Here is a 17,474-nt window from a genome sequence, read left to right as displayed (position 1 = left end):
CTTCCTTGACCATGGAAGATTTATTTTGGTTCTTCCTCTGTGAGTTATTTTCCTTCCTTGGATGTAAGTGTGCAAGGAGTGTCCCTTGCCCACTCCCTGCTGGTGCACCAGGGAGCACAGAGATCTTTGGTATCATCAAGGAATAAAGCTGGTGTATTTTTGTCAAGTTGCCATTCTCCTGCTTTGTGGCATAACCTCAGTCTTGGAGAAACCAAACCTACCAAGTGCTCAACTGGTTTTCTGCACCTTGACACTGTGCGGCTCTGTGATGCTGGGAAACTTCACCCTCCCCACTCATCAGTTTTCTAGTTGTCAGCAGCACGAAATAGTAAATGATATTTGCTGTTAGCAGGACGTTTATAAACAGGATCGTCCTTATTTTAGCATAGCTTTATATGAATTTGTACTCATACCACATGGGTAGCTAATTCTGCTCTGAATCCAGCATGAAAGCATGTAGAAATCACAGAAATCATCACTGCTCAGGGTTTAATTTTCCAGCAAATAAAGAAGTGATTGAAAATTGCTATTATCCAACTCAACCGAGTTTTTTTTTTTTTTCTTCAGAAGAATTAATAATTCCCTGTTATTTCAGTACAAATTGGCATAACGAGCTGTCTGTGTGCTATTATCTCTGAGCATTAACTGCCTTTACTATGCAGGATAATACTCAGAATAATTATTACTTATCTGCATGTACATACAACGAGTAATAAAATAATTAGACCTTTTAAAACAGAGGATAGAAAAGATTCCACTTACTGTAATTCTGACTTTCTGATTATAAGGTTGAAATAAATAAGGGGTGACATTCTATCAGTGTGACAAGCCAGCAAATGCCGTGTTTACAGATATCAGTGCTGCCTGTATGTTTTCCGAGCTCCTGAATGAGCAAAGGTTTGAGTAAGGATGTGGAGGAGGTGAGCTGCACAGCCGCCATGGGCTTGATGGATGGATCGTGCTGGGTCAATATTAAAATGTAATGGGGAGGTAATAGCACTGCAAGCTTTCCCCTTTGCTTATCGCTCCTTGTTTCCAAGAACTGCACTTCTATCCATCACACCTCCACCCATGCCTCCCACGAGCACACTAGCAGATCTGCTCGGACCATACACACGTTCTTGGCCTGGGGTTTTCCTCATCAGCAGCTTCCAGAGAGTGACCTTCTGACTGGCACGCACCCTGTGCAAGGGCCCTAAGCTACAGTGGTGGGTGTTATCCATTGTTTAAAGGATAATTATTTTAAGGGGGATTTTTTGCTTGCCTGTTTCTTCTAGGACACCTTGGGAATAATGGAACCATGTCCGATAATGAAGACAAGCCAATTCATCTCATACTCCCTTGCAAATCCCAGGCCCTGGGTTAATCACTCAGATGATTAGAAGCTGGAATCAGACTGGTGGAAGATTTTAATTCTGTTTGTTGAGAGCTGTAAACGTAATTGATTTACATTTCTCTTCAATAAGTTAATTTGAGAGAGCGTTCCCATTGTGAATAATATCAGATTCAAGGCTATATGGCTTGCAAACCTCAGTGACTCCACTGGAGAAAATACAGATCACTCCTTGCTGCAAAGGGATGAAAAGAAGAGAGACTAATGACTGATAAATGTTGGCTTCCTGTAAACAGAAAATTACCAAATCTGACAACTGCTATACATTAGCATGGTAACACGAGAAGCAACATGCTCCCTATTATCACTGATAAGTTAATGGATCAGTGCTGAAATTCAAATAAATAATTTAAAAATATATTCTTTGGGAAAAAATAAGTCTTCAGCTTGATTCAGAATGGTTTTCATTTTATAAAAAGCTCGATTTTCCTCAAATGGTATGGTTAGCTGAAGGTTTGGTGTATGAAGTACTTTACCATCACAAAATGTAGATTGATTAAAGATGATGATCCCTGCAGAAGGAAATCCCTTTAGATTAAATGCTCTGCTTTTGTTTGGTGAAGTCAGGGAAAAGGAGGGAAGGAGCTGAGGGCTGAAATGCAGCAGACTCAGATTGAGACTCCTGTTGGTGCTGAAGTATCAATGGCCTGCCTGAACTCCATCTCTCCTCTCCTCTCCTCTCCTCTCCTCTCCTCTCCTCTCCTCTCCTCTCCTCTCCTCTCCTCTCCTCTCCTCTCCTCTCCTCTCCTCTCCTCTCCTCTCCTCTCCTCTCCTCTCCTCTCCTCTCCTCTCCTCTCCTCTCCTCTCCTCTCCTCTCCTCTCCTCTCCTCTCCTCTCCTCTCCTCTCCTCTCCTCTCCTCTCCTCTCCTCTCCTCTCCTCTCCTCTCCTCTCTCCCTTTCTCTCTCTCTTATTTAAAAGATACCTTTGAGATTCCTGCACAAAACCAGATCTGTGCAACTTTTTTGGGGGGAGAGGCTGGATATTTTCTTCCCTGTCCTTGATCCATATCAAATACGACCCATTCTCTGTGTTGCGTTTTTCCTATTTGTTCTTCAAAATCTGCTTTAATCATGAAATGTATGGCAATAGTTTATCTGTTCTGAATAGATCCCTGGTAACCAGATACCAGCTCTGATGGATTTGACCTAAATTCTGTTGTGAAACTGCATTACTCCTCATGCCCTTGGAAAACACACTCACCCTGGTTTCCTATCAATTAGCTCATTTAAAAACAGGTTTACAGCCCTCGCTGTGCTCTACAGCCCCAAGCTCATGAAACTTTTTTTTTATTATTATTAGAAAAATTCAATGCTTTCCAATGGGACAATATTTTACTGATAAAAAAGGAAAACCTTTTTTAGAACCGTCCTTCACAGGATGAGCTGTTGCCCTTTGCTGTTCATCACAGTGACTCATGGCAGCTTCACTGCTTTTGGGAAGTGCTCTCGTGCCCAGCAGGCACCAGCCCTGTGGGTGGGGAACCTGATGCTGGTGGGATACTGAGATGTACCGAAATGGGGTACATTACGTCTGTCTCCAAATTTCAGATTAATTTGTTCATATGGATGAATGCACTCAGTGTGTTTTGTTAATCAGTTTTTTGCTTGCACACACATTGGTTTTTCATGACTGAAACCACTGTGCTCATTCATGCTCAGTCCAGGAGCTGCTCTGATGGCTCTCATATTTCTGTTTTCAGTCTGTGGTTCAGAAACTCTGGGAATCTGATAATTAAATAGATGCCACGTTAGTGCCTTCTGTAGCTCTCCAGTACACTTCAGCATATACCTACTGTTTGCAGTGCTTTTACCCACAGTTTTACCTCCTGTCTGACAGTAAAACAGAAACTCTGGAACAAAGAACTGGGGTGTATCATAACTCTCTTCATTGCCCCTTACAGCTTAACACACTGCAAACCCCAGGTAGAACTTGGAATGAATTTCCAGAACACCCCCTGCCACTCCCTGCTCCAGCCTTCCATCATTTACACCTTTTGAAGTCAGCCTGGACTTTTACTGAGCTTGAGTTCATTTGCATTCCCACCAGTGCGTGGGCTTCCCTCTGCGCACTGCAGCTTTTGGGTCTTGCAGTGAACTTTGATCTGCAAATTGGTTTTGATGTCTGGGTTTTCAAGAAAATAAAGGAGCATGGAAGAGAAAGTGCCTCGTGGTATTTGAATTTCTCATGTAAAGAGACTCCACCTAATTTTCTGATGGTTTGCTTTTTTGGCAGCTGCTTTGAAGGAAGCTGCTATGCAAAGTATCCTATGTTTAAGTAATTTTGGTGACTTCTTCGATAAGAAACCCACTGGAGGATGTTCAGGTTAAGTGTTTGCAAAAATTCCTTCTCAGAGAAAGCGATGATATGTTGGTGTAGGCTGCTCAGGTAGGTGATGGAGTCACTATCCCTGGAAGTGTTCAAGAAAAGTGCAGATGTTGCGCTGAGGGCCATGGTCAGTGGGCATGGTGGGGTTGGGCTGCTGTTGGACTACATGTGGTCTTTTTCAACCCGTGACAGCAGACCATTTCATTTTTGAGTCAAACAAAATACCAGGTTTTGTTTTTGCTTTTCTCCATTTCAACCAGTGAACTAAGAACTGAGTACATACTGGAGATACTTAACACACTGTGCCAGTGTGTTGGTAGTGGCAGTCTGGACAAATGCTTGCAAGCTACCTCTCTGATGCTTGATTTTAAGTGTGATATTTTATAGAATCATGGGTTGAAAATGGCCTTGAAGATCATCTAGTTTCAACCTCCCTGCCCTGTGCAGGGTTGCCAACCACTGGATCAGGCCCCTGAGACACATGCAGCCTGGCCTTGAATGTCTTCAGGGATGGGGCATCCACAACCTCCTTGGGCAACCTGTTCCAGTGTGTCACCACCCTCTAAGTGAAAAACTTGCTCCGAATATCTTATGATGTGTCTGCTCTAGTTCACCCAGGGAACACAAGACAGTCACGCTGGGGAACATAACATAGGAAGGACCTGATCTGACTCCCACTCTACAGGCCTCTACAGGCCTCAGAGTGAAGAGTAGCACTGCAAATGAGATGCAGATGATGGGATTGTTAGCAGGTCATGTTATCAGTTCATAAAAACAAAGACAATTTACTTCATTTCAATTTAACCAATCACATTATTTTTATCAGATTCTGTAGAACAGTATTTCACAGGTAATTTAACACGACACAAGGAAATTAACATCACATATAAATGTCAGTGTAAGTATCACGAGAAATAAATCTGCTGGTGTGAGCTCACGGAGTACATGAGATTAATTAAACGGAACCGTTTGGTTTTAGCCAGATACCTTAATTATAGCAATCCTGATTGGCAAGCAGATTACTCAAAGAGTTACAAGAAATATATCATTTAAATGTTCATTTTCTGGATACAAAATAGATTTTTACTTGCTTCATTGCATCTTAGTGTGGAAACTTAGAATACACCAGCAAATGAGATATTAAAACATCTACAAAGCTATTTCACTTTTCTAGTTTTTTCACTTATGTGGGTTGTTGTGTTTTTTAGGGGAACCTTTACTAGGCAAAGACTGTACTGAATGGCGTTATAGGGTCAGGGATGTTGGGAGCCTCTCTGACAGCCACATCCCAGATATTCAGCTGCAGGTAATGGTGAAGTTTTTCAGCACATCTGTTGTAGGTGTTAACGAGGATTTGGGTTGTGACATGGCAGTACTTCACCTGTTCTGTCCTCTCACCCTGTGATGTATGTTGGGCGCACATTTCAAACGTACACTCAATGGGGCGTAGACAAAGTGATTAAAGTATATAAGGTGATAACTACCCCCAATAAATGCCATTTTGCCATCTATCACGCTGAGTTATAGTGGCTTTTGGTCCTAGCGGGGAACAACGCTAGATTTCAGGGCAGGGGGGTGTATGAACCATGGAAGCACACGGCAACACACATCCATCCCCATTTGACTACAGGTGGATAACTTCATTTGTGGGCACTTTTTATTTTTAATTGAAAAAATCTGGTTGTCAGCTCAGCTTGATGCACCTTCACAGCTGACAGAGGAGATTAGAAGAGAGAAAACAATTTGTTGCAAACCTGTAGCATAGAGAAGAAGGAAGATAAAGGGAGAGGTAGAGCCTGGGTGGATGATGGACTCTGTTTGCAGTGGAGTGAAATAGCACTAAGCCAGAAAGGACAGAGAAGGTATTATCAAGCTTTTCTTAATGCAAACACTCCCTGGATGATTTTTAATGTAACTGCCACTCCCAGATGCTCCAACTGCTATGATATCCTACCTTATCTTAGGGTGTTAAGCATTTGTGCTAGATGCAATACACATTTGGAGGGAGCCAGTCCCAAAATGATTCACACAGCTTTTCTGTACAGTCTTTGTGTCACCACTGGTCTGTCCGTCTTCCTCTCACTGCTAAAAATTTGAAGCTCTGCAGTGCCAAACTGTGTTTTTTAGCTGAATATATAAATGCAAAGAAGGGGAAACCTGTTGAGCTTTCGAGCCAATGCAGAGACAATGAGGTGAGAGGTACTGGGGTTTACCTTGGTCTGGGTGGAGTGGTTACAGCTACTCTAATTTAAATCACATGCAGTAAAGCTGAAAGATGAATGCATGTGGGGAAACGTGCTTGTAGCAAAGTCTGATATAGATACTTTGCCCTGAAGCAAGAGGAAATTCTTGATTACCTTTGGTGAACTGCAGTGTGCTGGCTCCAAGTTCAGCTAGAGTACTGTCACCGATGAATGACTTCACTAAATTAAAGTTTTATGGGAAGAGATATTTCCTGAAATATGTCACTGATGAAACTGATGAAACAGTGAAAAAACTTATCCTAGTGTGTAAATTACTTGTGACAGTGGCAGGCTGTCACTACTTGCGACCCAGTGGTCGCTGGGATGTTGATGCCCAGGCACCGGGTACCAGAAAGGAGCTGTTCCAGAACAGACTTGCATTGATTTAGAGAGATGAGTCAGTTATCTGAAGTACTACACATTCATCATTTAGAAATCCTTACTCTGTTATCATCATCATCATCATCATCATTATTATTTTGCTGCGGTAGTTTGATAAAACATTTTTGCAGTCTTATTTTCTTTTCTTAGGCAAGGATAAGAGGCCATAAATACCAAAGCCTTTGCAATGTGAATGTTCAAGCTCACTGCCCAAAGCTGCACTTAGACAGCTCTAGCAGTGATTGCTTACTTGCTGAAAGTCACTACACGAAGCCAAGCTGCCATCAGTTTTTGAGGTGATTCTCTCTGGGAAGTTTCTGTTTTGAAGAACCAGTGCTGAATTCTGTTTTCCAGCACAGTGACAATGGTTATGTCCTCAAAAATGTATGTATGTATCAAATTTGTTTTAAGGTAATTGCATTTGTCTCTGATAATGACTTGAAGTAAGTAACCTGCAGGATGCAAGCAATGTTGTATATTCAATAAACTCTGAAGGAATAAATAATAGACCATTTATGAGAGGTTACTCTTGAGTAAAGAACAGATATTAAAATGATTTCTTTATTCAATTTCTAAACAAATGGTAGCTATTGAAAAGGGAACACATACTTTCAACCTAATGCATCTAAATACATTACAACAGAAAAGTGTTTTCTACTGCCAAAGAGTGCAATATAATTGATGTAAAAACAAAGTGATACAGGCCTTATTTAAAAAAAAGCCTTTGAAACAACCTGGACCTTATTTACATAATCTTTCTGATATTTTGTTGTTGCTCCTTCACCCAACCTCTTTCACCTACATTTTCAATGGGAAGTAATGACTTACTTGTATGATCATGAGAGATTATATTATCTTAGTTGTTAATGGACATCTACCTCTTGGATGGATTCAGGCAAGGTTTACAGACATGGGCAGGATACTGCTATGTATTAGGATTATTAATTGCTGATATCAATAAACCCTGGATATGAAATGCTGGAAATTACAATTTTCTAAATATAAGATATTATTCAGCTAAAAACCTACTGAATTAAGTGGGATTAAGTGGGATTAAAATTTGTATCTCATGGAAAGATATGTTTACAACTGAGCAGGGATGGACTGCAGCCAGACTTGTCACAGACCCTTGTATGTTCTTGTTCTGACACAGGCTTTCGTTGTGTATGTCCTCAACCAAGCTGTCTTTCCTCTCTGTTTCTAACTATAAAAATAGGAGAATTTAGATACTTGGGGATGGGGTCATGAAAAGTTGGATCTATTTTAGTTCTCTGGCAATAAACATCAGGCCCTGACACAAGCAGATGAAGAAAAGCTATTTTTTGATTGCACGTCTCTTGTACAACACTGCCACCTCCTACTGTGCAGTAAAGAAAAGCACTGTGTGGATTGTTATGGCTTAGCTGTAAAATAAGATGTTTCTGTCACAGCACATTGTTTGGCTTTTGGTGTTTTCTCTTAGTATTCATTATACACTAAAGTTTGTGTTCATAAGTGGTTGTGATTACAGCTAATAAGCCTTGTTATATTGTGTGTGGGCAAATTAATTTGTTTTCTTAGTGCTGTACACTGAAATGATATAAATATGTCACATACCAAGTAAACTCCCAGTTAACATAGATCAGTCATCACTGTGATTTCAATCATAGAGCACACAGGCAACATTAACAAGAGATGTAATTGCAACACTGAGTGATGTAATAAGGCTTTCCTGAGTGTTTCTGCCTACTTGATAGTCTGAAACAGGCACGCTTCTACCTGGTGCACACCGCTTTCTTTGCAGCAGTAGTACCAGTTAGCCAAGACACTGACAAACATCTGATTTTTATTTATTTATTTTTCTTTTCCTTAACCAATCTCAAAAGTTTTCGTCCTCCACAACACACCAGAATTCCAGAAGGAGCAACTTGTTTTAAAGAATTTTATGATTTCTGGCTCATTTGAACTCAGAAATTCAGAGATGGTAACATTTTGCAAGAATAAACGAACCCAGCCTTTTCATACCTCAAAAGAAGCTTGAGCTCAATTCAATTTAGGTCATTTCCAAAGCTGAGCAGCTTAGCTCATGCTGAAAAGTAGCATTGTAAGCCTCCAGCTTTGACCAGGGTAGCTTCCAGCTGACAAAGTTGTGACAGCTGGGTGTAGGGTGGGAAGCCCAAGAGGAAGGAGACCAACCCCCTCAGGTGGTAGAGCAGCAAAGTAATATTGAGTTGATGGGATCTTAACTTTCCTCTTGCTGCTGATCAACACATGGAAAAGACAATAAGTTGTGCACTATTAGAGATTATAACAGTATAAGTAAAGAGCCAGGAAGCACTAAAACATGAACATTCTGTGGAAAGGCAGAAACAAGACTGTGCCAAAGCAGGAAGACATTGTAAATTTCCATAGGGTGGGCTGAGCTTTGGTTCCCAGAAGTCCTGATCTTGCATTCAGTGCAATATCAGAGCTGCTATGCAGTGTGACAAGGTCATGTCTTTTAAATCTTACAGTTGTCACCCAAATTTAGAAGAACAAAACCAAAAACTTGGTGAAAGTCTTCTGTCTTCAGAAAGGTTGGGGAGAACACAGTGGGTTATATAAATCAGGGAGAAAAAAAGATATCCAACTATTTAGGCTATGATATGAATTGTTCAGTACTGCGCCATTCTTTCTTTGAAGAAAACATAGTTAAACACTCCGACTTGATACTAAGCAAAAAAAGTTTCTCCTAAGTCACACAGTGACTCATTATTTGTCTTCACGACTCTCTCAATTTCTTGTGCTCCATAAAGGCAAAGAATTAAGACTTGTGTGTTCAGAGTTTTGTAGATGAAGCCCCTAGGTGGAAGGAAAAACCTGACTAAGGATGTCTCCTTTGAAATGTGTTTTCCAATTTGTTTCTCTTTCTCCATTAGTTAAAGGTCAGATTTAATCAAGGTATATAGATAGTTCCTTATATTTAACATCAATCTCTCTTGATAGCTTCTCATTCTTCACGATTTAAACAAAGAATAAAATAGTCTGGGTTCTCTGTACTGACTTGGAAATGTTTATAACTTCATTTCCTTTATAAATGGGAGAGTCTTACTTCTCCTACACCATAAATGTCTTCCATAAAATATATTCAGTTGTAAAGTACGAAACACTTGCCTTCTGTACAACTTTCACTGTCATGTCTGTTTCCCTTTCTTGCCTTGATGAACATGAGAGATGAAACCATCTGCCACAACCTATTTTTTTTTTGGTGGAGGAAGAAAGCAGAGAGGACAATGCAAAAGAAAACCCCAAACTGTCATTGATATGTAAACTTCTTTATTGGGGTTATTTTGAAAGTGGGAAACATTTTGGATATTTTAGTTGGGTTTGCATAAGTAATAAATATGTGACCGTATTCCAGCTGGAGATGGTCACCATGTTGATAAAAGCAGTTTTAGTGATTGGATAGCACATCTCTGCTGGATTCTTCTCTGCTGAAGTGCTGCACAGCATCTTTGAGCACACACAAAAATGCAAGTGGTTAGATTGAAAGTGCACAAACTGCAAATAGCCCTTAAATAGATGCAAGCCTGGCGTGACGTGTCTCTTTCAAAGGGAAGGGAAGACTCAAGATTGCCCTTTGCAGTGTTCCACTGGGAGACCATGCCTAAGGAATGCATCCTGGCAGCTGAGGCACTGCTCCGACATGGCACAAACCAGCCTGTTAGGATGTAGGGCCCTTGAGATGGGGAGGCAAAGCCATGGACTGGAGTGTCAAAGCTGGCAGCTGACCTTTGGCATGTAGAAGGACAGACAGTTAACAAAAATATCCGTGTTCCTCTGGTATAATGCCACTCAATATTAATCAGTGCCCAAATTACTCATCAGAATGGAAAATAACAGAAGTTTTCATCTCAGAATCCAAACTGCACAGTAAAGTCTTGAACTCCATCAACAGGTTGCTGGCACTCCCTGGACAAAGCAGTTTTCTTTGTTGTTTATTCTTGTATTTGGCTGGCTGTGGGCCTCAAAACCTCTAAACCCACATCACTTGTTAAGTCCTGCTGGAAATGCTGCTTTTTGGTGTCTTATAGTTTTGTTTTTCAGATGGTTGCAGGACTCCCTGTGCCACACCAACTGCATTTTGACAATGAATAGAGTTGCAAGAACATTTTTTTCCATTTGCAATGTGATGAGACACGCACAATAAGAAGGAAATGGCTTGAAGAACACAAGCCCAGTAGCAGAACACGTGCTATAGACTGCTGTTTTGCACTGAGAAATCATCTTTACAAAAAGAGACAATTGTAGCCTTATGGACCTAACAGTGACAACAATTTCATACATACCCAGCATCAAATCTTATTATGTAAGCCTTAACAACTGGGTAAAGGAAAGAAAAAGAGCGGAGAAATCATAAACAGAGTCATATGCTGCTTAATAAGATATCACAAAAACTGTTCAAGGTGTTCATTACGGCATCAGATTTGACATTTCTTAATGTTCTCATGAGCACGACATGGATCAGTGAAGTGAATTGGGTGGGTCAGGTCCATTCTGAACATCAATGAGATCAGGGTTTAGATTGGTTTTCACCAGCTTTTTCTCATCCTTAACTCTACACTTTTGTTTTCCCTTCTTTTATAAAGCAGATAGAAGTCATTCTTACCGAGTACCTTACTTTCGCTGAGAAAGCACTGAGGCTTTTCTTTCATACAAATACCTAAGACTGCATTAAACTTCCACAAAGTGCCTTAAAAAGATGGAAACTCCAGCATTATGTGTGTGCCAGGAATAATATAATCTCTCTGCCTGACATAAGCTCCAAGGGAGCAGGACCTGCAGAGAACAACAGGGAAGCAAAGAACAGATCATGAAGATGCACATGGCCTTTCTGCCATTGTCTGTGACTTGGTAGAGTTATTGACATTTATCTAATGGACACATCCCACTGAGCTATGGGGTATGGTGATGTCTCCCCTTATCATCGAGTTGCACAGAGATTTTTGGAGGAATGCTATCATTGTGGTAGCATGTTTTTTTTTTTTAAGGAACAAAACCATTCTGACTATTTCTTCTGTTCCCCTCCCATTTTCTGAACATAGTTTTTGCCTAAAAACCAAAGTGTGGTCATGAGGCTACAGTATCTCCGTGCTAGCAAGGTGTAAAATTCTCAGTGCAGAGAAAACATGGAGAGGAGAGTTTTGTGGTGGGTTGGGTTTCCTCTCTTGACTCCTGTGGGTGGGTGAGTGAGGCCCAGAGGAAGGATGCTGGATTCTGGTCCTGATGTATTTTGTTCATGAATCAGGGTGGTCTTACCACACTCATTGCTGGCAGATGAATGCTTGTTGTGGAACTGTGGTTTTTAGGGTCAAATTCTGGGCCAGAGATAATTGCAAAAGGTGTGTGTGGCTTTACCTGCTGCCCTGACAAGTGGTTCTCATCTCTTGAAAGCAGTGGTGTCATCATGAATAGACACCTTCCATGAGCTGAGTGAGTCCATATCTTCCTGTGAGACCACCCTTGTTTCTCACTTTCTTAAGGAAATTCCACAAATGTTTCCCAAGCCAGCTGCAGATCAGTAAGCTTCCCTAATAACTATGAATCAGTCATAATTTTTTGACTTCTAGCTCTTTGTCCTCCTCCTTGCATAGATCTATCAGACTCTCCATTTGAGTGGTACCTGCTCAGACACCCACAACCAGCTCTGTGCTTGAAGAACCTCAGATCTTCAGGACTTTCTGGAGGAATAAATGCTCCAAATCATTGCAGCTGGAAAGAGGTGAGGGTATACACACACACACACACACACACACACACACACACACACACACACATATATATTTGACAACAGTCCTCTCCTGTAAAGGAGACTCTGAGTAGAGCGAAGCATCTTAATAAATAGTCCTAATTTCAATTACTACCCTTTTGTGGGAGGGAGCATCATGGCAATGGGAAATCTCATCTTTGCAGTTCACTGCCATCTCCTAATAACCCATAACAGAGCTTCATCTGGAAAATGTCAGTCATGAAACTGGTGCTGGATGCTGGCTCTTCACCATTCGTTTCCATGGCCCTGGGAGCAGCACAGTGTCTGAGAGCTCTGGGAGGGGAAGGATCTCCCTAATCCATCAGGATATCATGGCCAGAGTGCTATACCTGTGGCAAAGGTACCACCACTGTTGTATGTGTCACTACAGTTGTGGCGGTGCTCTTGAGTTGATGGAGTTCAGCTTCCATGTTAGAATATTTTAAGAGTTTTGTGGCAATGTGATGCTTAGAAAGAAGAAATATTACATATAAGGCAGATGGGATCAGAAGAGTTTAGGCATTAGCCTGGCCTTGCATGGCATTCTCAGTTATCTATTTCCTATGTTTTGCTGTAGGAATCACCCATATGGGTCATGATACCAAATAGCCTGATCCAGGGCAATATTCCTAAGAATGTGGCTTCCTATTAATGCCCTCTAATTTCCTTCCCAGAATATGTGCTGCTGCTGTGCAACTCTGGTACTCTGTGGCTTTGTGCCAAGTTTGGGTATAGGATCGTGTACCCAACTATTAATCGTATGTCCATTTTTCAAATAAACAAAGAGAGATAGCAATTTCCAGGAGGTTATAGTTTCACAAGGTATTCAGAAAAAAAAAATCAGCCTTACCTGTCATTTCAGGAATTCTTTCTTCTCTTCTGCCACCTTTGAAACCTTGTTAAACTCACCTCTCTATAGGATTGAATGAGATTGATACTACGGGACCTACTGGAAAACTGCAATTCATTTGGCACTGAAAATCCCCAGTGAAAAAGGAAATGCCAAAAAAGTCCATGGGACAAGGCATTTTGTGACTATGGCAGAAAAATAATGAACAGTGATTATTTTTGTCACTATAAATCAAGATTTGGCTGCTACAATGGGAACGGTGTCAAGAGTCTAGACAGAAGTTGATCTTGTTAGAAATGCTTCTTACTGAGCAAACTGCCTGCCTGGGTCTGAGGGTACCAAGTGTACTCTGAATTAATTGTAAGCCACAGAGAGTACTGTAGCATACAGTATCATTAAAACAAAACAAAACAAACAAACAAAACAAACAAACAAACAAACAAACAAACAAACAAACCATAAAAGTTCTAGTCCTAAATTTATTATCATTATTTATTTATTTATTTATTTATTGAAGTAACTCACATTATTTCATTGCAAATGTGCATGAGGAGACTAAGGACGAGATTGGATTCATTATGCTGCCAGTTCTGGATAGTCTGTCTCTCAGCTCCCAGTCTCCATTCAGACTGCTGCCCGGAGTCACCAATGCTCTGATTTTACAGCTCATCTCAGCAATTCTTGGACAACACCAATAAAAGAATAACCCAGACAATAGATCCAACAATCTAGACCAGATTCAGGATTATTTTCCCAGGGAGAAAAACTGGGGTGTTGCTATTCATGGTAAAAACTGCCACACTTTGCTCTCTTTCACAACTATGTACCTAGAAACTAAATATGCGTTGCTGGTTTTGTTCACTTTTTCAAACACGCATTCCTTGTACCTTTCAAATGCCTTCTCATGATCAGGAGTGCTTAGGGAATATTTTTTGTTACGAGATACTGTGTTACTTCAGTACAATGCAGAGATGTCTCAAGAACTTGTGTACTCCTTGTGTTGTTTTGATCCAGGCAAGGGAAACGCAGAGAAATTTTCCAAAGGATTTGTCTGTGCCATGTGCTATGATGACTTGTATTCTTCACTGTCTCCGCTTTCTCTCAGCAGCAAACATTTTTCACATTTAAATGGCTCCTGTCTTGAAGTTGGATTATTTGCATTTCAGAAAAATCTAATTGACATCCCTGAAGTAAAAGATGCAAGACTTAATGGAATTGACTTAATAATGCAAGTTAACAAAAATTCCCATTCATCTCCTAACTTCCTTATCATGTACGCAAATGGATGTCAGCATTGAATTAGAGAGCAGAGATTGGATCAGTGTTTGGTGGCAGCAGCAGAGGATTTATCTACACAAAATAATATTTTTCAATAAATTCTTGAACTATCCATTTGTTTTTTTGAAAACAAAACAAAACACCAAACAACCAACCAAAAATGTCAAAGAAAAGCAAAGAGGAGAAAGATGGCACCATTAGGATGAACTGAGTTAATCCAAAGATCTCATTTCATGTCTCACCTGGAGGGCTGGGAAGACAAATTCTGGTTATTGGCTCTCAGTTTAGCTCAACATTGTTCAGAACAAAAAACCTCGTGGAGATTTAGAGAGAAAATCGGTCTTTTTTAACTGGAAAGCGGTCAACCAAATACTGAAGAGAACAGCATCAACAAGATTTGTAGGTCAAACGAGGGAGGGAATATCGTGTCAGAAATGCCAGTGTGATAGCAGAACCTCTGTTCCATAACTACTGCTGCTGATGTGTTGGGAGATGGGAACTGATGCCATGCTGAAGGCTTTGTGAGACTATTTTCCGTGATGGAATAGTACACTTACTCTGTTCTCTTTGCTGGAGAAGTCAGTCAAGTTTTCTAGAACCAGAGCAATAAATGTGAAACAAAAGATGCTCAGTGGAGTAGCTGTAGAATGACTTGTATGTGCTAGCATCTTGGTTTTGTAGTAAAAACCAAAATATCCTCAAAGTTCTCAGCATGTTTCTTCCCCCTTTTTACAAAGTGACACTTGTTGAGGTAATGACTTTATTTATTTTTGTTCCGGGGAGTTTTTCTTCCAGAAAACGCTACGTTGGTGATATGTTTTCACTGCCAATTGAAACATGGTGGTAATCTATTCAAAGATCCTACACAGATGTGCACAAGCGGAGGTGAAAGAAAATTGTATTTCAACACAATTTAGTGATATATTGAGATAATTTCTTGAGTAGTACCTTATTAATGAGTTCAGCCCACGGTATTTACAAATAATAACTTGTTTTTTGGAGCCCACCTGCTTCTGGGGAGGCTACTGCTCTGAGATACTACCAGAATATAAAGCTGCTACCCTTCATCTTTTTAAACTTCTGAAGCAAGGTACTTCATCTCCTGGACTTCTGCCATATTCACATTTGGTTGTGCAGTGCTTTGTACAGCTCTAATAAATAAAGCTATAGGAACTATAGAAGTCACCTTCAGTGATAATAATATTCTCCTGAAAGATAGTGAAAAATTGCAGAAAATGGTAAGTGGTATTTATTGTATGTTCATTAAGTCTGGTTTACCTTCTGAAAGAGGAATTCAGTGCCAAGCCCACCTGACTGGAGCATGAGACTTAGCCTAGCCATTAAGCATTACTGAAGAGTAGAACTCCTTGGTTTCACGCCAAATATTTTAGACCATCTTCTCAAAATTCATTCCACCCCAATCCAGAGGTTAAGTATTCTACTGAAAATTACACGTTTGTATTCACAAGCTGTAGCAACAAGAAAAAAAAGTACGCTTAAACGTGTTGAAAGCTCCAGTCATTCCAGTTCAAAGGTGGAAATAACACTGCTGTAACGCAGCCAGATTGTGTGATGCAACCCTCCTTGAACACGCACGCTGCTAATTCAGGATCACAAGGAGATCGCCATGGATCCTAATGCCTCTAAGCGACACTATGAATTGTAAGCATCACTTCAGGTCTCTTATGAAACTGATGGTTGAATCACAGTGAGAATCCCTTCTTCTGGCTGCAGTGTACATGCCCCTGGGCAAGGCCTGCTTTGCAGTACAGAGGAGTAGCACCTGTACCAACTTTCTGACTGTAAATTTGACTGCTGTTTATCTACAGAAAGGACTTACACTATTTTTAACTAGCTTGAAAGATATAAAAGCCCCAAACTTGTAATGAAATTGGATTTTCTAGTCCTTCAAAAGAAATGACCAAAAGCACATTGCTTTTACACATTTTGCAGCATATTAAAAGGTAAGTGGCCTTTCCCACTGAAGGAGAAGAGATGAATTTTTCTCCCTGCCAGAAGATCCAGTTATCTGTCACATGGCATAAAGGGACATATCTATCTGGAAGAAATGGGGATTAATGTGATCCTCCAGCCCATCCCACAGCCTTGTGGCGAGGGTAATTATCTGGGAGACTCAAGGACTCTGCCTGCAGAGTTTACTACCTCTTGTATTATTAGGAAAGTATTTTTGGTGCATTTCCTGTAGGACATGCTGGGAAACCCAATTAACCCTACTAGTTAATTAGTGGAATGTCAGCTCATGTGCTAAGTTTAGGGTAGTCTTAAAGAATGCGCATCTCCAGCGGTGCCACTGAAAAGCTCCATCTGCTCAAAAGATAAATACAGTAGAAACACCATCCTAAGCACTCAGACAGGCTGAAACAAAAGTGTGGAGCCAACTCCATGCTCTCCTCTTCAGAGTAGGCTGCCAGCCACCACTGGTGGTGTGAGCAGGCCACTTGCTCAATGACCACAGCATCCACTGCTATGCCCAGGGCTGAGGCTATGCCCATGTCCCCAATCCATCCTACTTTGGTTCAGAGCTGGGGAACGGATTCAGGCTATGAGTCTTTGCCCTCATACACTCATGGAAGCCCATGGGCTACAGCCCCCAGCCTGCCTGCACTCCAACACTCCAATGCTATTCCACATCCCCTTCTCTGCAGTTTCTTCTTGCTTTAAAAAAAAAAAAAAAAAAAAAAAAAAAAAAAGCACACATAGTAGAACTATGATTCATGATGGTGTTAATAAATTCGTGTGGGTAAATATTTGGTTCTCTTCAGCTCTGTGGAGAACGAGTAGGTGATGCACAGATTGTGACTAAGTACAATTAATAGTGGCACAGCATACCTTTATGGGGGAATAAATACAACAATTAGTGCCTTATTTTATTGGCTGTGTAGGATTGTTGCTAGCTATAATCGCATCCATAGAGCATAGGACTGCATACAAAACAACAGCTCTTCTCACATCCCAAGGGCTTTACGTCTTGTGAGGAAAAGCATCTGCTTTGAGACCAAAATTTTCCTGACTGGTGTCAGCTCAGAGATGATCTTCACTCTTTCAAAAGCTGAACATGGACATTTCAGAGCTCTGAGTTTGAGCCTCAACCCAGATATGCAACTGTGTGCCACAGACCCAGGCTGAGCTGGGCCTCAGAAGGAACCTCAAGGGGCATGGTGCCATTCTGCCACAGCTCTTCTCAACCAAACTGGCTCAGGTTTGGATATGCACTC

The sequence above is a fragment of the Excalfactoria chinensis genome, chromosome 2 (assembly GCF_039878825.1).
Source record: "Excalfactoria chinensis isolate bCotChi1 chromosome 2, bCotChi1.hap2, whole genome shotgun sequence".
Classification (NCBI taxonomy): domain Eukaryota; kingdom Metazoa; phylum Chordata; class Aves; order Galliformes; family Phasianidae; genus Excalfactoria; species Excalfactoria chinensis.
Note: the sequence above shows the minus strand (reverse complement) of the source record.